Source organism: Asterias amurensis, chromosome 14, assembly GCF_032118995.1.
Source record: "Asterias amurensis chromosome 14, ASM3211899v1".
NCBI classification, from domain to species: domain Eukaryota; kingdom Metazoa; phylum Echinodermata; class Asteroidea; order Forcipulatida; family Asteriidae; genus Asterias; species Asterias amurensis.
In genome coordinates, this window is record NC_092661.1 from 11,878,624 (window position 1) to 11,897,692 (window position 19,069).

Consider the following 19,069-nt stretch of genomic DNA (forward strand, 5'->3'; position numbering starts at 1 on the left):
ACACTTTTACAGATTGGTGTCTATATTGATCTGGTTCTGATATTTTTAATGCACTCCTTGAGATCAACAACAGATGAATGCATGTTTTTTCCAATGATATTCGACGGCTAAAATTTGTCTTAATATGGGGTGTCATGTTATTCTCTTTCATCATTTGATGATATGGTTTACAACTTTAGTTTCACTACTCAACTTAAACCAGTGGTGGATACAGCCCTAAAAATTACATGGAGCTTATAGATAGTCTTCAATCAAACACTATTGACCTATCGCCATTCATATTATGATAGCCAATCAGTGCACTAAGCACATTGTATGATCAACCTGATCTACAATACTGGAAAGTGATAACCCATTGCATACATACCAAGATGTATGTATTTATTCATGTACATACCTGACCTACAATGTGCCTCATTTAGGTCATATGGCAATGATGTGTACTTATCCTACTTGGAAACTATACATGATGCTCATTCATGTGCAGTGATGTGCTCATATTATTCATTGTATATTCATCAAAAACACCAATGAGCACTTTTCCTTTCTTTTTACTTTTCTAGCAGTAGGCTATATGTAGACAATACATGATGAAACTCATACATATCCAATATGTGTTTCTTTATTCATGTAAATTTGCCCTTCTCTGACGAAATAAGTACATCAAATGCCTGCTGTACAGCCAATGCTTCATTTGCATCTACTTCCTGAGAGTGCTTGTTTTAACTTGCTATCACTTATTTGTCCTAGATTTGGCTGAGTTGAGAATGGCGATAGGTCAATGTTAATTACCCCGTTCCCATGGTAATCCATCCCACAGTATCTCACTATGACATAGAATTGAATGTTAAAGAACATAGGGAATTATGGGCCAAGAGGTAGGCATTGTTGGTTGCCCAACTGGAGCTTGTGGACAATTTTTGGTTGCCCAATTGAGGCAAGTGATAGGCATTGTTGGTTGCCCAGTTGGGGCCAGTGGTAGGCATTGTTGGTTGCCCAACTGGGGCTAGTTGTAGGCATTGTTGGTGGCCCAACAAAGGCTAGTGGTAGGCATTGTTGCAGTTGTCCAATAGGGGCTACTGGTAGGCATCGTTGCAGTTGCCCAACAGGGGCTAGTGGTAGGCATCGTTGCAGTTGCCCAACAGGGGCTAGTGGTAGGCATTGTTGGTTGCCCAACAGGGGCTAGGGGTAGGCATTGTTGCAGTTGCCCAACAGGGATGTTTGCAGGTTATTGGTTGCCCAACTGGGGCTAGTCATTGGTGTTTTGTTTACCAACAGGGGCTAGTTGTAGGCTGGTCCACAGCTGTATGTAGTTTGTTACCTAACATGGGCTTGTTGAAGGTAATTGGTTGCCCAACAAGAGGTTAAATGTAGGCTGTAGGTTGCCAAACAGGGGCTAGATGTATGTTACTGATTGCCACACAAATCAAAAGTACCTAGAAGTGGCCACTTTGTTACCTAATTTTTGTTACCCATAATTTGGTCTAGTGGTGGCGCAGTGAGTAGGTCAATAGGGGCTGGTGTTAACCACTGTCACCTTGCCCAGTAGGGCCTATTGGTGGATGTTGTTAGGTACATGTATATCAGTTCACCTGACAAGGGACAGTGAGGAAATGTTTAAGTTCGCCTACTTGGGGGGGGGGGTAATTATGGGCGTACCCATAATTTGTGTCTATGATAGATTACCATGTTTCCATAAAGGGTCAACAAACAAAATAACAACTGGTCCAATTTGGACTAGTTGTTGGGAACGAGGCTGGGCAATACCAAGCAAGGTTGAGTAAGAAAATGTCCTGAAAGTTCTTTACATTATGTAAAAGGGCCACAAATACAAAGTCAAGCTTGCTGTGCTTTACTGGCATTTGTGATCTAAGTAAAGAGTACAATGTTGTCTGATACTGATTTATATCCCAAGGACTTGGTTTCATACAGCTTATCCTGTGTTGTTGATCAGCTTATCCGTATGTTTTTGGTTATTCAGGACATCACATTAATAATTGCTCCTGCATTGTAAGTGCCAACTGGAAGGCAACAACTTACATGTGACTACTACTGAGACAGTTGGGAGAATTGTTAACTGGCTCTAGAGCCAGGAGTGAAGTCACCTAGAGCATCACATCATAATGGAGGTAAGTGGGTTTCTAAGACTCCACATATTTCTCCTCATACTCAAAGGTTACCTAAACTTTTACCATGTTTATATCCCATTGTGCACACAAGTGTGAAGAACTTTCAGGACTACAGACTTACTGCATTTTTATATCCCATTGTGTACACTAATGTGAAGAACTTTCAGGACTATTGAACAAGGTACAAACCTACTATCAGTATTTAGGACAAACCAGGCTTGGGGTTATGTAAGAAATGTAAATATTACACTGTTTCTAAACAGATTGTTTGATTGACTTCTTTTGTCAATCGTATAATGAGGGTATACTTTTTAGTGTCAGACCAAGAGTTTTTAATTTCCAAATCGTTGTTTGATTTCCTGATATTTTTTTTGTATATTTTGTAATAGTTATTGGTTTCTTTAAAACCTTAACTGATTAGCTGAGAGCAATGATAAAAAGCTAACCACTGGTTGTATTTATGGTTCTGACTTGTAAATACTGATACTGACTACCCCAAGCCTGATTCAAAAGTGTAAGTTTGCCTAGAATAAGCTAAAATCAATCAAGGCATTGACCATTCAAAAATAGAAACCTCTGCATGAGGTTTTTCTTTTCCACTTAATGGACGTCAAAGTGTCTTCACATGAACATTCATGCACAGGTTTACTGTAAGTTAAGGTGTTGACACTTTGCTTTTGGAATAAAAGCCCCATCATGATGCATTCCTTCATTTGGTGAAGTTTTGCCATAGTTCTCTTGGTATAACTGACAGTAGCTACTGGGCTAGATATCGTCCCTCTCTACCCAGGATATGGGTATCATTGAGGGTAGTGTCTGTATGACTTCTGCAACTGTAATAGCTCTTTACCCAGTTAGGGTATCTAGGTGGACTGTGCCTGCATTATTTTTGTAACCCTCTAATGGGGTATCAGGTTGGGCTTTGCCTGCCTGATGATAGCTTCACTGTACCCATCAGGGATATTTCAGGGATTTCATATCATGTATCATCACCAAAGGATTGCCCTGAATATGTCTACCGTGCTGCATGTCCATTGTCTGCAACAATTTTTATCTTCATCAAGTGACCTGTGGCCATCTTGGTTTGTTGAGTGGTCACTGCAATGACCGAGTTAAGGGATTTTGACAGTAATGGCCATGTTTCTTTTTGAGAAAAACTGCCATATTTAAAGTTTAAAAAACTCATTGGTTAGAACTGAGTTTTTTTCAGATATTGATTGCAGGCACAGGGTTTTATCAAATTGTGTTTCTTATATCTAGATGGAAATACACAGGTCTGAAGACAACCTGTCTCCATTTCAAACCCTAAGACCTTGGTCAATGCCTTGATTGATATTCAACCCTAACATGCTTGGTTATTGCCTTTGATTGAAGACTATCAGTGCATGGCTGAGGATGTATAGTTACAGTACATGAATTCCTACTTCAATTAAAGTTACCATGGACCTATCTAACAGGACTGGGACCCCTGTGTCGACACCACAGTTTTACCGTCGAGACTGAGGGACCCACCACATTGTCCATGTGCAGCCCTAGTTTATAGTATGGTGCTATACTTAATCACCCCAGGCCATTCTTCTAAGAGTAGTTTAAAGAGTTTGGCACCCCATGTTTACCCAGTGATGGGATCAGTTCCACAGTTTGGCCAAGAGCCACTATTTCACAATGTGGCAAGGAACTATCACGATTTAGCAACTTGGCAAGGAACTACCATGATTTAACAGTTTGGCCAGGAACTACCAGGTTTTTACATGTAGATCTGGCACATACATGTCAAGTATTTTTACGTTACAAATACTTTTTCTGAATTTTTATATTTCAGCTCAAGTACTGACTGTTCTTTGAAGTTACAAGTTAAAATGCTTGCTTACTATGCCACTGAAATTGGATCATTATCCAAGGTAAGCAACTTTGATTTTTCTGATATTCAAGTCTAGTTGAATCACATTGAGGCTCAAGTCTCCAATAGACTGGTGCCTTTCTCAATCTGTGATTCTTGTCATGGTGATTATTAACAAGAAAGGCAAAGCATTGACATGTAGTATACAATTTGAACTGATTTTAAGTTCTTCAATTTTGTTGCTTGTATTTTTTTGCCTGCTTTGAAATAGTGAAATAGATGTTCGAACTACCTTTTGTGCAGTTCTGTTAAATGCTTTAATAATTTTTTTGAAACATCTTGTATCAACAGTTTTTTTCTGTTGAAAAAAATTAAGTTTGCTTCATATCAAGAATATCCAGTTGGATTTGAAGATTTCTAAAACATTATTTGGACTTTTGTTTACAGAACCTAGATTTGTCTCTTCAGTAAGAAATAGTTTGAACAAACTTGAGTTTGTTGCAAAACTCAGACATTACTAATTTTAATTGAGTATTATTCAGCCTTTAGGATTTATTTTTTAACAAACTGCAATTTGGCAGATTGTATATTTTTTATTTTATTGTGATTTTTAAGTGTTAAAGGAGTCCACATCATTTGAATTTGATGTAGCATTTTCTGGAGTTATTTTTGAAATGGCAACCGTTTCAATTCTAGTTTGACAAAACTTTGGTATCTCTTGTTTAGGAAATTTCATTTAAATGTTTTTGTCCTTTGTTCTACATTTTGATAGGGTGAGTTTATGATTTTTTTTCACAAAGAAAAGTTCTGAAAATAACTCATTCACTTATATTTCTATTCATTTGTTAGAAATAAGATGGTATTATTCTGTGGATTATCAGAATATCATTGAGAATTAATTGTACCGATTTTCATTTGTTGGTTTGTTTTTACAATAATTTTTACTTCATTGATTGGAACAGCCGTTGTTCACTGATTGTGCTGATGAATTTGTTTTTCTGATTTTATTGACTTTAAATGGATTTATTTGCTTTAAAAAAAGATTGACTATTGCTCTTTTTGTACATTTTTCCTTCGAACTACAAAACTTGATTTTTGTTTAATGCAAGGCAGAGAGTGGTTTAGATTGCGATCGTTCAACAGATGATTGGCTGGCTTAAACATTGTGACCAAAATCCCTATGTATGGCAAACATCTCAGAAATACTTGCAAAAGTGTACATTTGTAGATATTCCATTCTCATGGATCAAAACACCATGATGCAAATCATGAAATGTAGAGTTCAGAGCAGACTTGAAGGCATTTCTTCCATGTGCAATGCCCGGAGTTGAAGATGGACACATCCTCCTCTGTGGAAAGAAAATTAATTATCATAGTTCAAAGGATCCTTACCATGTTGTAGCCAACTGTGGGTCTCTGATTCATCCAGACCGCCAAGTATTGGGAAGGTTGACACATCACAAACAGCCAAACACCTTCAAGTGCATTCAGAGGACAACTCACCAACCAGCCTGCCAACACCTGCGGGCGGGGAACACTCGTGCAAGCACCAGGATGGCTTGCATGCACCGGGGTGCCAAAAGGGGAGGGGGTACATTCATGAGCTGTTGGTAAATTACAAAATAACTTTTCATTAGTAACAGGATTGTTCATTGTAAAAGATGGGCAAAATAAATGTGTCATTTTTGACTTTGAAATGTAAAAGGAAGATCCAGAATTTAGGTTTCAGCTTTTGGAGACAATTTGTCAATGCTGCTAAAATTAGATTTTGGTGTACAAGATTGGCTCATATACAGTACTTCATAACGAGTTTAAAATGTTTATAAGTAAATGAAATAAAACGCAAGTTTTTTAAATTGAGATTTTGTCTCTTAAGCTTAGTTTAGAGAGCCACTTGGCCCCCTACACTTCAATGCATAAAAAACACGGCAGAGAAGTGTAAAATTGGTGGAATCTTCCTGTTCGCAATGGCTTGCATTATGGTTCCATTTTGAATACTTTTGGTATAATATAAAAACATCATATATCTTTGACAAAAAATTGTTTTCGTGAAATCAATACGTTGTTACTGATTTCAAAAATGAAAAGGAAGATGTCAGCTTTTGAAGACAATTCGTCCGTGCTGCTGAAAAAAGACTGAGTGAATTTGTTGTTTGTGTCTTTTGCAAGGTCTTCATGAGGGTTTTTGTAAAAGTGGGAAAAAAATAAGGTAGTTGGGACAACAATTCCATCAGCTGTGCCAGCCAATGTGTTGTACCACCAAATGTTTGACTTTTTGAGTCTGACTGTTTTGAGTTCAGAACTTCAGAAGTACAGTTATAACCAATCTTGTACCCATCTTACCAACAGTACAGACTCACCCTCCACTCTGTAACTTACTAATTAAATTAGCTTACAATGTTTAAAACAGACCAGCCTCTCACCAAAAAGCTTGTATTTGGGGGATTTCTTATGAAGTTTGAATAAGTTACGTAAACAAATGTGCTTATGTTTAACTAGCATTGTGGTGTACCACAATGCTAGTTAAAAAGCTGAATCCAATGGAAATCTGACTGCTTGTTAGTTTTGGAAAGAGTATTTAAATACTCTGTTACCACAAAGTGTTCCAAAGTGTCATCAGAATAATTTGTTATCTTTGGTGGTCAAATTTTTTGCTTGACATTATCTTGTAGGTTTTAGTCACTTGATTTCTGAAAGTTTGGGTTTCTGTGAGAGGCTGATCATTGCATTACTTAAAACTACAAGTACTATTACTTCTCTGTTCATGCATGAATTCCTCTGTGCTAAATTAACTGAGATACACTTAGTTAAACTTGAAATATTTAACTTTAACTTGAACTTTCTGCCCAATTGAGTAACATTTAAGTCTTTGCATGGTAGGCCTACATGAAGTAAGAAGTTAGTAAAACTGATGGGTTTGACTCAAATGAATTCAATCTATTTTAGGAGAAGTTTTGGATGCGAGAAGAAGCAGGGTTGAGATATTGTACATTTAGACAATTTGAAAAATGTACATGTGAAGTAACATTGACTTAGTGTCACTTGGTATTTCTTTGGTATTTCTTGTTTGCTGAAAAAGGTACATTTGATGTTAGGGAGAGTTGATAAAGTAATTATATACCATATTCCCTAATCTCACCCATTAAGTTCAATAGCCAACTGTAGTGCCAGAACAGAAATACAATTTGTCCGAGTCCAATCACATTTTAGCACTTTTGTTGGATTAAGGAGAAAAGGTTGACATACTATTTAGAGAAACCTTTGTTTTAGTCCAATCCAATTTAGTTTTTTTGGTGGTTTATGTAGACACTGTTGACAATTACAGTTAGTTGAGGGTTTATGGGAAAAGCTGTTGAAATCCTAATTATAACTACTTTAGTTTGATAGTCCCATCTCATTTAACACTCTCGGTGGTTTATGGAGAAACTATTGACAAACTCTACCTGGCAAGTAGATACACACATGGTGTTACCGCAAACCAAATATATCCTATTATTCAATAACTATTCGGTTGTAGTCCTACATGTTTTCCATTTAGTGTCCCTAATGCCTTTTAGTGCAACCTGTTTTGTTTTCAGGAATTGAATGTTTAAAAATGAATAGTAATACATTTTAGCATTTGCACTACACTTATCCTGTATTATGTTCATGCATGAACAGATGACTATACCTAATAATAATGCTACAGTGTTATTTAATATATATTTGTCAAAGATATCGTCACCGTTTTCACAAAAAGTTTAAACTATGTCTGGCGAGAACTGAATTTGATGTTTTAGAAAAAATTTGAGACTGTAAGTCACTTAGTCTTTTGTAATGAAACATTTAAAATTGAACATTTTAGCAGTTTTTAGGATGCTGTTTTTATCAGAGCATATCTGATTATCTGAGACAAGATTTTCTCTTCAAGAAAACTTGTCACACAGGTTACACAGATTGTTTCTTTTGGTGAAAATCAAGCACTTTTGTGGAGTGATATTGAAGATTTCATGTTCAAAAACACGAACTTCAAACTATTTCTTTGGAATTTATCTGTGTGCTAATATGTGTACAAAGCTAAGAAATTAAACAGGTTGAGAAAAATGTTGATGTCGCCAACAAATTTTTTTCTTCAAATGTGTCTGTTTTTGAAAACGGTGACGATAATCAAACTACCATTGGAAGCGTTGTGCAATGTCCACTGTAACTATTGTTACTATTGGACATTGACATTACTTCATTAGTTTCTAGATACTATACAAACGATCTGCTCCTTGTATGTTGATCACACTGAGGTTCCAAAGAGTGCACATTGAAGGTGGGTTCAGAAATGTCTCTAGCCTTGCATACACATAGTGTCTTTGCAGAACTGATAATGTATCTTTCTCATCTCATTTGTATCTCAAGAGTTTAAAGAGTCTTCAGGAATTATGTCTCTAATCCAGGCTTTGAGATGTAGCCTTAGAGCTGCATCTCAAAGCCAATAATGAGTTTGCGTTTAATTCAAGTTCAAATTGTTCATGTCGGTTTCCTCCAGCTTGGCGTAGAATCTTGAAAGATGGGTTGATGATGTTTCACTGTTCAGAGACGTGGCATTAGTGCTGCACTTCAAAGCCAACAGTATTAAGTTTGGGTTTATTCATGTCCAAATTGTTCACAGAGTCATTGCTGCAATGTTGGTCTCCTCCAGCTTGTCGTAGATTCTTGCACTATGGGTTGATGATGTTTCACTGTTCAGAGATGTAGCATTAGAGCTGCAACTCTAAGCCAACAGTAAGTTTGGGTTTAATTCATGTCACAATTGTTCACAGAGTCATTGCTGCAATGTTGATCTCCTCCAGCTAGGCGTAGAATCTTGCACTATGGGTTGATGATGTTTCACTGTTCAGAGATGAAGCATTAAAGCTACTTTTCAAAGCCAACAGTGAGTTTGGGGTTATTCATGTTCAAATTGTTCACAGAGTCATTGCTGCAATGTTGGTCTCCTCCAGCTTGGCGTAGAATCTTGCACCATGGGTTGATGATGATTCACTGTTCATAAATTTTTGCAGAATTGATGTTAATCTCCTCAAGCAGTGCATCTTGAAAATCTTCCTCCCACTTGAATACTTGATTCTGCAATTAATAAACAAGATAACAAAACTATTAAGTATAGCTGTTTTACAAATGGAATATACCGTAGAAATAATATACAATTCTGAACCTGTAATCTATATGTATCAGTGTTAAAACAAGTACATTCAAGTATAAAGGTTTTTTGAAGGGCAATTCAAGGAGGACTGTTTCATTTAGGAAAATCAAAACATATTTCAAAGAGTTCCAAGTGCAACAAAATCAATGGTCTGTTGTGGTTTCCATGTTATTCCAGGCATGTAGTCTAAACATTTTCCATATTGTAATTTTTAGCAAAAGGGCATTTTCAGGCATTTGCAAAGAACTGATGTAGTTGTGTGATTTATTTTCAAATGAACAGTTTTTATTAAGAAAACCATGTTACTTTGTTTGTTGTGTGTACTTTATGGAAGCTGGTTTAATGATTCTCAAAAACTTGTAGTCAATGGCAGGGGCAGGCGGACTACATGCATTTAGCAGTATAGGGGTGTGACAAAGCTTTAGCACTAACGGTGTGGGGTCCAGGGCCCATTCATGGGTGGCAAAGAGTGACAGGGGGATGAGGGTGAACTGATTTTAGGTTTTTAGCTTGTGTTTATGGCCTACACATAATCATTGGTACTAAACACTGGAACTCTTTACCCTCCATGTGGGGATTGAGAATCAAAATGTGACGCTTGCAACTTGGATCATTATAATGTTTTGTTATAGTTTGTCAATCTCACTATCATTCTTTTCTGTTCATTTCCCCTTTTTTTCAATTGACAGGGGGGCAGCTGCCCTTGCATGGATGTAGGTTTGATCTTTGGCTGTTCCGTCAGTAGCTGCCTGTGGGGTAAGGATACAATGATTCTGGTTCATTCTAATCATACAACAACTCACCAGTGAAATCCTCCTCACATCAGGTTGTGATGTAGACAGAAAGGCCATTGCATAACAGTAGTTGAGATCCTCCAATGTGTGGTGTAGCTTGTTCAGGTTGCTGGCTGTCTATCTGTAGTTTAGTTGAACTTGTGTCCACCTCATGTTGCCTAATGTGTCCTGAGGAGTGTTGACAAATCAGTCTGGAAAAAAGAAAATTGAGAGACAATATTTAGATGTATGTGATCTCTACACATACAATGTAGCCCACACTCACAGATACTACCAAAAGTACACTCTGCCTTTAGTATTTCAAATTCATCATACATTCCATTAAACTATTGCTGTTGCTTAGGCCTTGGAGGTAGAAATAGAAAAAATCTACCTCCATGCTTAGGCCAACCCTCCAGAAACATCAAAAATTGTGTAGGCCTTTGCAATTTTTTTTGCTGGTCAAGTAAATATTGAAATTTGCCCCACTCTGGAGGCCCTGTACATGTACAAAGTCTCCAGCATCAACAGTATCTGATTCCAAATTGCACATTCAAAATGAAGATTATAAATAACTTCAATGATGGTGGCTTTTGACAAATTGTTCGTTGTAATGATGAGTTGTAGATCCTGTAAAGGCACTCTTTTTTTGATTTAGTATTGTGAATTTGAAAGTCGTACTCTGTAAGTATAGATGGTGTTGGGGCAATTTGCTCTGGTTCAGTTGCCAAAAAATGGTCTATAGGCTACAAACCTTTGCGGGGTTCTAGAACGAGCTGGTCCTATCTCTTAGCATTGCCTAGGACTAGTCCTAAGTTAGGACTACCTTTGTGAAATCCACCCCAGGGGAAAGTACAGATAACACACATCTGTGTATATGGGTAAAACCAAAATTAATATTCTTTAACCCCGTTAAGGTTTTCCTCTATTGAATCATTGCGGTACCCGCTGCTAAAAGGTTGGATTTGAACAGCATCTAGCTTACCAGAAGTCTAGGTGATCTAGTTAGAATTGCAAAGGAATCCCACCCAAGTTAAAGACACTGAACACTATTAGGAATTGTCAAAGACCAGTCTTCTCACTTGGTGTATCTCAACATATGCATAAAATAACACACCTGTGAAAATTTGAGCTTGATTGTTCGTTGGAGTTGCGAGATAACTATGAAAGAAAAAAACACACTTGTCACACGAAGTTGTGTGCTTTCAGATGCTTGATTTCAAGACCTCAGATTCTAAACTTGAGGTCTCGAAATCAAATTTGTGGAAAATTACTTCTTTCTCGAACACTACGTAACTTCAGAGGGAGTCGTTTCTCACAATGTTTTATACTATCAACCTCTCGCCATTACTCCATCTATTATTAAAAGGGTCTAGATTGATTGTGGGAAGATAATTGAAAATTTTTATCATAAAAAGAAATATTGGGAGCAGCTAGCTAAAAGGGGCCTCTGGTCCCCTGATAAACTGTCATCAAGGGAGCCAAAACACAGCTCAGGGTTCTCCCCACAGGTAGCATATATCAGGCCGACATGCACATTTATTTTTTGACTCATCAGCAAAACAAAATATAACATTAACAAGTATAAATATTAAATTCACAAAAATCATCAAAAGAAAATCATACAAAAAATGTTCCAGGTTGCAAAGCAGGGCTTTGGAAGTCAATGTGAGCACCAAAATAAAAACATCCTTGATTGGCCCTGCACACCCCCCCTTCCCCCCCCCCCCCTTAAATATTTAACAAATATGTGAGAACCCTGAAGCTACATGTATAGTTCATGTACATCTGTAAATGGGCATTCTTGATAGGGTTAATACACAATATTTTTAATATTTAAAGATTCAATGATGTACTTGTGTGTACATTTCATCACCATATCATTATGCCAATGCAATACCATACACTCCAATAGAAATAGACCCAGTAGGCCTAAATTCAAACAAGTAATTTTTATAATTATAGACATTATAGAAAACCTTTTTTTACCTTGAACATTGACTCCACAAATTGCTTTTAATCAGAAGAAGCATAATAATATTTTCAAAAAGATAATTAATTGTTTAATTAAAAACTGGATGCACTGCACATGTACAAAATGGCCGCCTGCTGCATTGAGAAAACCATGAAAGTTGGGGGTGCTGTTTAATTTTAATTTCTTTCACAAATTAAAATGTTTTTTTAAATTTTCTGTCAGCAAATAAACAATAAAGATTCAGGGAAATTTTAAGCAATGATTTAAGCAGACATTGGATCTATTTACCTATTTAGAATATTTAATAATTATTGATAACCTGGTTCCATTCTACTGCAGTACATGATGGCATAGTCAGTGAGAAGTCAGGGTACCTCTGCATGTCAACATTGCCACACACTGGACATGCTGGAAGGAGCACATGGTTTTTGTTATGACTGGAAGTGAGTAAACTCAGCTCAACAACAATCCAGTTCTTCAAGGTAAATACTTATTTTATTCTTGATTAATGATTAAAACTAAGGTGAGCAATTAAATGACAGTCTTCATTTTGGAGTAATTAGATATTCTCATTTGTTTTTGAATATTTTGTTGTTATTATGTTTTAATTAAGTTATTTTTGCTTTGACAGTAGGGGAAGGGCTTTTATGTTTACAACATATTACTTATAATTAATGGATATATAATATTACATTTTTTGAGAAGTAAATGATATATTCAGTTGTTTAAAAAATTGTGGAACCTATAAATATTTTTGAACTAGTATTACAAAATTAATTATAAGTCTGGAACTTCATTGCATAAATTGTTTAACTGTTCCTTTGTGTCACAACGGAGTGTACCTAATTTAACTACAAAGATAACTACAAATAATACAGTTTAAATACTTGCAACAAAACTGTAACTTGCAACAAAACTGTAAATTAGAATGCACAGTGTCAAGAGTGCACCCCAAAACTGTTTTCGTGTCAAATGAACTTGCTATTGTAGTGAAATATCCACACCAAAATTGGCCACACCCTTCATCCCTTATTCTCCATTATCCCAACAAAAGGCAGTGGGAATCATGAGCACATTTATTCTATTGGAAACAATTCTACCATCTTGGGAATAGATCATTGTTGTAAGAGATTGTACGAGTATCTTGATATTTTTATTGGTATTGGGTGAATGTTCGATAGCAATCAATGATGTATTGTCATATCTGGATACTGTTTTAAGAGAATGAAAAGTTGCCAGTATTTTTACATTTTTTTCAGATTTTTTTTTTTCCCCTACCAAAATGACCATCAATTAAAAAATTGGCAGCCATTTTAAAATTGGAAGAGCCACGTACAAGCAGCAACTCTTTTTATTGGAAGATGGTCACAATTAAAAAAAAAAAAAAGGGAGGCCAATTTGATAAAAACATGGCTGCCACTATGACAAAAATATGGCAGCCATTTTAAAATTAAAGATCTACAAGTTTAACACCTTTGGCAATTCTCTTGTTGTTTAATGTTAAACCCTTCATACAGATGTACTGTTACAAAATTGAAGATTTGACTAAGATGGCTACTTTTTGAAAACTAAATGGCTATCATTTTGAAAATGGGGGACCTAAGAGTTTAAATGGTTTTGACAATACTTTATTTATTAACTCTTATATACTCTCAAACCTAAAGACACCAAAATGTAAATTCTAAACCTGTTTCTGAAAAAAAGTTTGGTAAAAAGAATTTGACACAAAATATGGCCGCCAATAAAAGAAATGATGGCAGGCATTTTTAAATGCAGAATTATACACTTTTTTTGGGGGGGGGGATGGGTTTATGGAGGAAGAATGATTATGATCTCACTTTGATAACAAAGAAACTGATGCAAGTTTTGATCAAGTTATTGTGACCATTCTATAAATGGGAAACCTGCAAGTTTTTATCAAAATTATCCATTTCATGTTTTGGTATAATAAAGATTAATTAAAACAAAAATATTTCTTATTTACATAAATTACTAAGAATCACTGTCAGAAGTCAGAGTTCATAGCTGAAAACACAGGCCACATGAAATATTTATGTTTAAAAGTAATTGTGTTAGACACCGTTTTTACAAACAAAAGACTGCAGACAGTTGTATTGATGTGCTGGTGCAAACAAACATTGTTTTTCATATTTATTATTTTCTTAATTTCGTGAATTTTTGCTGCTAATAACTAGACTTGTTTCTGAAAAAAAGTTTGGTAAAGGGAAATTTGATACAAAATATGGCCGCCAATAAAAAAAAATGATGGCAGGCATTTTTAAAAGGGCAGAACTAGACACTTTTAGAATTTCTTTTTTTTTTTTGGGGGGGGGGGTTGTGAAGGAAGAATAATTATGATTTCACTTTGATAAAAAAAAAACTGTCGCAAGTTTTGATCAAGTTATTGTGACCATTCTATAAATGGGAAACCTGCAAGTTTTTAATCTAAATTATCCATTTCATGTTTTGGTATAATAAAGATTAATTAAAACAAAAATATTTCTTATTTACATAAATTACTAAGAATCACTGTCAGAAGTCAGAGTTCATAGCTGAAAACACAGGCCACATGAAATATTTATGTTTAAAAGTAATTGTTTGGACACCGTTTTTACAAACAAAAGACTGCAGATAGTTGTATTGATGTTCTGGTGCATACAAACATTGTTTTTCATTATTATTATTATTTTCTTAATTTCGTGAATTTTTGCTGCTAATAAATAGTCCTGCCTTTCTAGCTGCATGTTCAGGTGTTAAATTTTGAACATCAAGGAGCAATTATACATACATGTAGCAATCAACAAGATTTCCTTATGATTGAGGAATTTCTACAACCAATGCACAGTGGACCAGGTCAAGGTCAGACTGCGTCAAAATAGCCAATTGGTGATTGTTTCAAAAATCAATACTTTTTATTGTTCCTAATGGTCCATGGGTATGTTATATGAAAGAATTAATTAAAAAAAAAAGGCTTTAAAATACGGGTTTTAAATTTATTTAGTCACAAAATGGTAAAAAAGTGCGGCAAATACGTTGCACTTAACAGGGTATTTTAACTCGCTGCTATGAACAGCTCATAAAAGATAACGCCATGAAAACCGCTTCAGTGGTTGTTTATAGTCTATATTTCATGAAAATTTAATTAATAATCAGTTTTATTTCTGTTTACTGTTTTAAAAAGCCTGACAAATCACATAAAATGCCTGATAACTGTCATTATTTTTAATCAGAGACAAAGGAAATTTAACAATCCGCTTTAAATTTCACTTTTTCCAGAAGCCTGAACCTTCAGGAACAGTTTAAAACCAAATTTGGTTGCTGCTTTTTGCGACTTTTGAAAATATTCAATAGTAAAGTTGTATACCCCTATGACTCAAGAGACGCCTGTTTTGACTCAACCACCTGTGTAACGACTCGTGCGTGTGTCAGCAGTCTTACTTCTCTGTTCAGCATCAAAGAAAGGCCACCATTTTTGTACCGCTTTTGGAAACCTTTATCAAAAACACACTTTGCATCACAACATTTTTTCACAGTTTATTTTTCTTTGATATGCCTAGGTTAGACAAAAAAAAATTTGAAAAAATTGTATGCACTTGCCCTATGCATATATATTAGTAGTTATATTAAAACTACTGCTGACCAATCACGACTTGGGACTATGATGACGTCATTGACATTTTAAACCATTACCATCAAATTCTACGTATCCGAAAACCCCTTACAACAATTTTTCATCATAAATATCTTGAAATATAATTTTCATCAAAAATATGGTGAAATATAATTTTGGCACACTTTGATTCAATTCTGGCCCACTGTGCCAGTTATTCAAATAACTTTTTATATGTTTTGTAATTTTTATAACAGTGCAGACTATTTTCTACATTGCAAACTATTGTCTACATTGCAAACTATTGTCTACATTGCAAACTATTGTCTACATTGCAAACTATTGTCTACATTGCAAACTATTGTCTACATTGCAAACTATTGTCTGCATTGCAAACTATTGTCTACATTGCAAACTATTGTCTACATTGCCAACTATTGTCTACATTGCAAACTATTGTCTACACTGCAAACTATTGTCTGCATTGCAAACTATTGTCTGCATTGCAAACTATTGTCTACATTGCAAAATATTGTCTACATTGCAAACTATTGTCTTCATTGCAAACTATTGTCTACATTGCCAACTATTGTCTACATTGCAAACTATTGTCTACACTGCAAACTATTGTCTGCATTGCAAACTATTGTCTGCATTGCAAACTATTGTCTACATTGCAAAATATTGTCTACATTGCAAACTATTGTCTTCATTGCAAACTATTGTCTACATTGCAAACTATTGTCTTCATTGCAAACTATTGTCTACATTGCAAACTATTGTCTACATTGCAAACTATTGTCTACATTGCAAAATATTGTCTACATTGCAAACTATTGTCTACATTGCAAACTATTGTCTACATTGCAAACTATTGTCTACATTGCAAACTATTGTCTACATTGCAAACTATTGTCTACATTGCAAACTATTGTCTACATTGCAAACTATTGACTACATTGCAAACTATTGTCTACATTGCAAAATATTGTCTACATTGCAAACTATTGACTACATTGTTTCTGTTATTTACCACAGTGACAGAAGTCTAACCCAGCACAGGTGATGTTCTGGACGATATGATGTCAACCATGGATATGAACAATCTATGCAAGCAGAGGTTTACATGTATGTTCTAATGAGGCTCTGGGAAGTAATAACCCAGGCCAGGCCAAGAGACTTGAATCATGGAGCAGCCATCTGATTTGTCTCTCATTCAAACCAGCGTATAGTCAAAATGAGGCTTGGAGGCAGAACAGTTTTGGTGACCTACATTTTTACCCATAGCAACCTCTGTACTATCCCATGACAACTGATGTACTATCTCATGGCAACCAGTGTACTATACCCATAGCAACAACAGCTTCTTGGGGAACTTGTTGTCTATAGGCACAATTTGTGAGGGGTGTTATAAAACAAATATTGACTGCTTTTACTTGTGTATGGTTAAAACTAGGACTTCCTGGGTGATCCCTGGAGCAATCTATTTAACCATCTTTCGCCTCAGGAAAATACAATGCGTCCATGATCACCTTGGGGCTATAGTTTTAACCTCAACACTCACAGCGGTCAGTAATTGTATATGATACCTCATAATCCTCTTATCTGATTGGTGGAAAATGGAGTCATGGAAATAGCTGTGCCCCCTTTTTCTATCAAGATGACGTCATATAGTTGATGCCCGTGGGGCATAGTCAATCGACCCCCAGGCATTGTCAATCGGCTATGCCTGCCCTGAAAATAACGGTCGCAAATAGGTCGCTCGTGTGTACTGTATGATATGATGTACGACTAGCGTACCATGTCACAGCGCGACCCTTCTTTGCAGAAGACCTTTCACCGTAGTCAGTGTTGTTGATTAAAGATATTAGTTATGAGGCCTATAGAAGAAATATTGACTGCTTAATATAATCAGGACACAGTTATGCCCTCAAAGTTATGCTTCGCTTCGGGCATAGTCATGGCTTTGACATCACCTTGGGCCTATAACTTTAATTGTGCCCCTCATAGCAGTCAATATTTCCATACTAAAAACTTCTTAATTGTTTAGAATCTTTGAAAGACAGTAATTTTTTAAGAAGTGGCTTAGGCCATGTCCAAAACGATGGCTATGGCTAGATGGCACACTTCTGTCTATTCTTCAGCACTGACAGACGTGCTTATCTATTCCCAGGTAGCCAAAACTTTTACTCTGATTGTTATGCATTAAGCGCGTTATAAAAATCTACCCAATATGGTTAATATTCTGTTACTCCACAAAACTTTATTGGTTTAAGTATAGATTTAATTTGAGCCATTGTAAACTGCCTGTTTTTTTACTCTGGATATACCTCAGTATATTTAAGTGCTAACCATAGATGAAACATAATAATATTGTCATTTTTTCATTTTTTCTTTCTTCTAGTTTTGACGTTATTATTGATTCTGTAACCTTTTCAAAGTAAAAGATTGGGCACATAACCTGCTGTTGTTAGACAGTGTTTTTTTTTGGGGGGGGGGGGGATTTTTGTTCTGGTGGTAGTTTCAAATAAATTTAAAGTTCGAATCAATAATTTGTAAATAACTGCTAATCCTGTACTTTTTTATTGTTTATAAAGACTGGGCATTAAATTTGTTGTTTATTTGATCAAGCCTCAGTGTGTGTTATTTTTATCTGTTGTAATAAATTACTTTTGACAGCTAAATCAATTTCTGATTTGTTTATTTATTTTGTCTGATACCCCTCCCCCTCCCCCAGTGTTATCTGCCACATAAAATAAATTAATATTAATAACAAAATTCTAATTATTGTTTAAATCATTATTAATACAAAAAATAATAGATACTCATTAATTAACATTTAAATTTTGATAATAGTGACAACATAATAAATGCATAGCTTGACTTGACAATAAACAAAAATTGGAGAATGGATGGTTATTTTAATCTATTTAGAAATGACTAGACACAATTTTGCCATTGAGATCAAGTTTGTGCGGGTGTTGTGAAAAAAAAGACCACCACCCAGCTTGCACTCTGATGATGTACATCTGTACGCACCATTCTGTACTTGCATGCATTACATGGATGTACACACGAGTGCTGCATTTGTAAGCTTGGCCAAGTTTTATCAAATTAAAAGATCACCACGTCTACGTAACTCACTGATTTTAAAATCACCAATATGGCCCTTACCTGTTAATGATTTAATTGCATGGTTCTAAAATGCCATTCACCATCGAAAAACCGAAGAAATTGACAAATCCAAAATCACGCTGAGAAAATGTTTTAAGCCACACTCCCTTTTGAAATAGACTGGCTACCTCTCTCACCATTTTCTTACAGACAAGTATCATTTACGTGCATTTTTTTCATTATGATTTTAGGGTCCATACAGTTTTAGTATCACTGACAGCGCCCTCTACGTCGCCCTAGCTAGAAACTAAACTTTTTTTCCGTAACCCCATCCACAAAACACACCAATTCCAAAGTTACATTACGCCCCAAAACGCCGATAATTTCACAGGGGCTACTACTGACCGGATAAACTTTTATAACCAACCCCATTGTTTAATAATTTGCATAACTAAAAC

At 35.6% G+C, this 19,069-nt stretch overlaps 1 long non-coding RNA gene across 2 annotated transcripts; it reads right to left on the bottom strand.

Annotated features, from left to right (window-relative positions):
• Positions 1-9,001: 9,001 nt before the first annotated feature.
• On the bottom strand, positions 9,002-18,863 carry LOC139947189 (uncharacterized). 2 transcript variants are annotated; one of them, XR_011787328.1, is made up of 3 exons: positions 18,672-18,863; positions 9,943-10,124; positions 9,002-9,063 (listed from the first exon to the last, which is right to left on the bottom strand). It is a non-coding gene; the product is annotated as an uncharacterized lncRNA (long non-coding RNA). The 2 variants fall into 2 exon arrangements; XR_011787329.1 differs by lacking the exon at positions 18,672-18,863 and adding an exon at positions 11,902-12,004.
• Positions 18,864-19,069: the final 206 nt, after the last annotated feature.